Genomic DNA, 6,045 nt, shown 5'->3' with positions numbered 1-6,045 from the left:
AAAAGAATAAAGGTTTTGACATGTGTTTTGATTAAGAATGTAGTCATATCAAATACCTTCAAGCGCTCAGAAAGATCTTTGAAACCCTTAACAAGTTGGGGCCAAAGGCGTTCACGGTTGGAACTCTCCATATCTTCTAGCTTTCCCATTGCATCTGCCCACATATAATACACCCATTTAGAACCGTATTATATGTATATATAATTAAACCAATGGAAGTACACATTGTTAACAGAGACATCCATTTCATTGATGAGGCAGATGAAAAATATATTCAAAAGCAGGAATAAAATGAGTCAATTTGAAATGCTTTTTTCCTATTACAGTTTTCCTAACTCTATCATATCCTCTACCACCATCAGTCTCCACAAATCTACATAAATAAATAAAATAAAATAAGACTTACTTATGTTGTTAAACAAAACAAGAAAAAAGTAGTCGATTACTGATTACTTGAAATATGATAGTTTGTACATAAGGGGGTTTAGCATGGTTGGAGTCGCATGTGAACCAATTTGGTATTGACCTGATAAGAAATAACAATGAAAAAGAAGTAATTTATTAGAATAGATAAACAAAAATGAAATAGAAGAAATAACAATGAAATAGAAGTAATTTATTTTCCATTTTTTAAAACTACAATGCCCTAATTAGAAACTATTTGAAAGTACAATGCTATAACTAATTAAAAAAATGAAAGTACATTACTTGAAGTACTTAAACATACAAGATAATCAGGCTCCTTCATATGTGGGAAGATGCCTCCTCCTATACACACCCATTCGTAGGAACTTTTTTATATCATCACTAGAGTATCCCACGACACCTAACAATGATGAAAACTTCAAATAATTAATTTCTTATTTTCAATTCTTTATTATTATTTAAAAATAAAAAATAAAACTAGACATCCAAACAGTTGAAAAATTCTCAAGCAACTTTTTTGGGTGATGACATGGCAGTACCAACAGTAGCAATGTGTGTTGTTCCATGTTGTATTATCAACTATAACTGTCCTGCTAGCCATTGTTGTTGTTTGGTAACATCAAGTGTGTGTGTGTGTGTGTGAATGAGTGCATTAAGTCCTAAGTCCTAAGCATGGATAAGACCTTATATAAATGCTGATTGAATGCAGTGAGTTACTTACTTTATCATCTACTTCAGTGTTATGGCTTAACCATGCGTAAGCCTCTCTGAAATCATCAAAAACATGAAGACCTTCAGGTGGATGAGAAGTGAGCACAATTTAAAGAGCTGAATATGCTTCTGTTGCATCCTGCACACTATGAACCTAAACAAAGGGTAAAATCGTCATTTACTTTGTCATTCAGATGGTTCATTAGGTGCAAATAAGAAAAAGTCCTTGTACATACAACATACACCATTCATCACTTAATGGAAAAGAAAGAAACAAACCCTAATCTGGTAAGCTATGCATGGGTGTTTCTTTTTTACTTGATTAAAAAAACCTACTTTAATGGAAGAAAGTATGGTTACCACATAGAAGGCACCCATAAACACAATTAAGAAAAGAGCAAAAATCGATGTGTCAACATGCAAGACTAAGGGCCACTTTTCAGTCTTCTTCTTGGAAGTCTCTTCCACAACCACCTCTTTTTTTGGTTTTCTTGGAAGGTCTTTTCTTCAACAAATCTTCTTTTTTTGTCACTATTTTCCATGGAAACAGTACTAGCAGATACTCCATCCCAAACCTTAGTGGTCAAAGTCAACAAAAAAGTCAATAAAATAATTTTGAGGACTAAAGAAGTGCGTGTGTGTGATTGCAAATACTTACTTCATTTTGGGTATTTTCAAATAAACTAAAAACATAGAATTTATTTGATCTTGCGAAAACATCAAAGGCTTCAAAAAGAGCAATTTCGGATAATATGCATGCAGTTGGAGCAAGCACAAGCATTAGTTGTACCTGTCATATCGTTAGACAAAAAAGTTTAAGTTGACAGGAAATTAAACATATGAAAAAAAGGTAAAAATGTAAAATGAGTAGAATCCTTACCATGGCACTACAAAAGTATACAAACATTACTATATAAAGGATCAGAAAGGAACTTGCATCAAATAGAGGTGAAAAGCATGCCTGCAACATCATGAGTGTTCAGCACTCCCGTGTAACATTCCATCTCCCCAATGTTCCTTTACTTCAATCTGTTCCAAAATTAGGCAAAATCAATGTTATATAAATGAGCATTATGCTTATTAAGCAAGAAAATCAATATAAATTACTATATTACCTCTTTGAATCGGGTCAAATAGTATTCAATCATCTGTGTTGTGTATTTTCTTGGTACTTTGACACAACAGCACCAAGAGCACAAGCTCCAACACTTCCGCGTAAAAAGGTTACATCCCTATCATTATCGATTTCAACAATATGTTAAATATGGATTTATATATCAAGATAATGAGATTGGAGTACTATAGAGGGTACCTAAAGCTTGCAGAAGCAGAGTCACAAGCTTCAATAATGCAAGCAGAGGTGTTCAGATCATTCTTGTTGCCATTCACTGGAAAAAATTTCAAGAGCAAGAAAGCGGTCCCCGGAGTACCATCACAAAGAGTAGAGTCGACGTGTATTCTTCTTTCAATGGTCTGCCATGTGTTCACCACAACCTGTTAAACATTTCCACAAACACGTTGTAGGCATGCACACAAATGCAGAAAACCAAGAAACACGCAGTTCCCCTAAAAGATTTAGTATCTATAACCATGTGTGTGTGTGTGAGAGAGAGAGAGAGATGGTACCGTGTGCTTGAGATATGTGGCGGCTCTTCTGAATTTTCTACGGATCTGTAAGGAGGGTCAAGGGAAATCAAATTCAGGAATCAAGAACTTGGATTCCATAAATACGAAATCCTAATTGGAAATCAGGCATTCGTTTTTCAACGAGTATTAGACTTTCAGTCAATCCCACATTTGAGTAATAGATTTTTAGCAAATCCCAGGCTTTTAGCGATTAAGCGAGTCTCGGTTTGGTTTCGGTAATAGGCTGCTGGCGACTGACATTTAGAAATCTCAATCTAAAATTAAAATCAGATGGAAGAAATCAGAAATCATAAAATCAGCTGAGAAGAAATCTGTGAAAAGAGTTGAAGTGGAAGGTGCGTTATGAGTGTCGATTCGCTTAGGTGGCGAAGCAGCAGCAATGGTGAAAGTTAAAACCCTAAGTCGTCAGTTAATAGAAAACAACATTACATGCTTCCTTCTGCGGACATTTACCCTAATTTCCCCTTTCGTCTCTCACTCTAGAAACCCTAATCCCTCCGCCACAATGAACACCATTATAGTTTCCACAGCGCCTTGAAAGCCCTAACCTGAATCTCTCGATGAGAAGCGTATCTAGAAGGAAGCAGGTCAAGGAATAGTGCAAGAAAACTATTGGCGAGTATTCTCAATAACAGCAGAGAGATGAAGAAGGTGAAATTACAGCAACGATGAAGTAGATGAATGGAAATCAGAAGCCCTTTTTCTTGATTGAGATGATGAAGTCGAGAGATGGAGATGAAATCGTAACCTTCGATCTTTGATTGAGAAGTTGCACAACAGTGTGAGGAGAATGAAAGATGCGTGAAAATGCTTAGGGCAGGAAGGGTAGCGGGCTTTTCTAATTTTTTGGCTTTTCTTTTCCCGCTTGTAACTAAGGAACGCGCGTTCATTAAAATTATAAAGCGACACATATAGAGGGCGCGCATTTAAGGTACAGCGCCCTCCGTGTTTTTAATTTTTTTTTTCTTTTGACACTAATTTAAAGGCACGCAATAATGCGTGACCTAAATCCTTAAATTTTCTGAAGAGATGACACTTTTTTAATGTCACTCTCGTTTGCGTAACATAAATTAATGAGTGTCGTAATTTGCGCGTCGTAAAAGGCTATTTTTCTAGTAGTGATAAAAACAAAAAATTTTGGTTTTGACGGGTCGTTACATTGGGGCCAATACCCTTTCATCATCAAATAGTTCTAATTTTGGTGTAGTTGTAACACCCGTTTTCCAGAATGGAGGAATTGTGACCAAAAGGAGTAAAAAAATATGGTTTTTGGGAAAACCATATGTCATGACATGGTGGGTTGGTGGCTATGACGTGGCATGAGACTTAGATGAGCGTGTGTCCTGATGGAAGCCACGACGTGGCGAGTGCTGTAGCCGAAGCCTATGATTTTTAAGGTTTCTTTTATTTTAAAGGCCTTATCTCTAGAGTTAGGTCATTTCCGATTAACCCCCACCCTCCTATCCTGAAATCCTAGCCTCTTCACCTGTCTTTTGAGCTATTTGTTAGCATTTTGATCATTTGAAGGTTGAAGGAGGGCCGTGTTGAGCAAATGATCAGATAACATCTTATGTCCATCTCTTGGTGCATCTTTTGGACTTGTGTGAGTCTCCAAGTTCTCACCTTTGTGATTCATTATTGTAGATCTATACTTTTGAGCTCATTTTCCTTCAAGATTTGTGGCACAAATGGTGGGTTTTGATAAACTTGGCAACTTTATTACTTCTTGAGGTCATTTGGTCATCATATGTTCCAGATCTAGATTGTCTTGTTGTTTGGTGCAATACATGGAGTTTTGACTCCATTTCTTATCCTATTTTAACCTAGTTTGGGAGACACATGCATGTCCATAAAGTAAGGATTTTTATGGTTCATTTGAAGGCAAGGAAGCTATCTGTAAAGTTGGAGAAAAAGACTTAATGGATTAAGTCCTTAATGAGAAAATTGGCTTCTACTAGTAGCCACGACGAGGTAAAGTTCAACCTCACGATTGTTTTGTTCGGACATGCCCACAATGTGGCGATGTCTTGTTTATCCTGTATTTTGTCCTGTCTTGCCCACGACGTGGCCAAGAGGTCTCCACGTCATGGTGGTTGTTGACTTGGTTGACCTTTGACTTTTGTAGACCATTTGTAACATCCCAAAATTCAAGACTAAAATTTTTCTTTTTAACAAAACATTACTTAAAGCAAAATCATCAATCCAATTATAATCAGAGTATTAATTTCCAAAACACATGTTCATTATCAGAGTAAAACATTCCCAGGCTGTCTAATCTATGGTGCGTGTCATGCGATCACCCCGAGCTCTTCCCTCCGCTACCGGAAGTACCTGAAACCAAAACTGAAAACCGTAAGCACGAAGCTTAGTGAGTTCCCCACCCTACCACATACCATGCATAACCACATACTGCACATACTGGGCCACGCCCGCTATCCTGGGCCTCGCCCCCTACCTCGGGCCTCGCCCGCTACAACGGCCCCGCCGCTCCAGGCCCCGCCTGGCTTCGAGCCTTGCTCGGATACAAATCTGTTTCACTTAGGCCTCGCCTATCACAGGGCCTCGCCCACTAACATATAATAGCACATAAACATATCACATCACATCACATAAGGTAAACACATACTAATGGATCTTGTCCTAAGGCCTGGCCTATCTCTGGGCCCCGCCCTCGTCCTGCTACTGATGAGTCATGGAACCCCGTCCATACTCCTGCTGATTGTGAGGTACGGCCCAGCCCACCCTCACTTCTTCCCTAACTTGGGCCTCGCCCCTGATCTGCTGCTACTGAGTTGTGGAACACTATCCACACTCTGCTATTGGTGAGATACGGGACCTCGCCCACACTCACCTCCCTACCAGGCACATACGAGTATCACACAGACAACAAGTATAAACTATCACATAAACCATTCCTTGGGCACCCGCCCTCTATCATTGGACCTCGTCCCGAATATCATAGTAGCATATTGTGCCTAGGGCTAACCCCCGGGTCTTCTACTCATAACTACATGGGTCGGCATTGTGGCCGTAGACCCATTCATACAAAGGGAAACTCACCTGCACTGGCTGAACTGGCTGATGAACCCACTAGCTGCTGCCCGGAAACTCTCTGAACTCCTGCTCCACTCGCTCCCCGAGCTACCAATATCAATGCAACACTGAGTCTAACTGACCCCCGAAAGACAACCAAGTCAACTCTGGTCAAAGTCAAAGTCCTGGTCAAAGTCAATCTTCCAGGTCAACCCTACTCGCCGAGTC

Source organism: Lactuca serriola, chromosome 2, assembly GCF_051521515.1.
Source record: "Lactuca serriola cultivar US96UC23 chromosome 2, Lser_US96UC23_V15, whole genome shotgun sequence".
NCBI classification, from domain to species: domain Eukaryota; kingdom Viridiplantae; phylum Streptophyta; class Magnoliopsida; order Asterales; family Asteraceae; genus Lactuca; species Lactuca serriola.
This window is presented reverse-complemented; position numbering follows the sequence as displayed.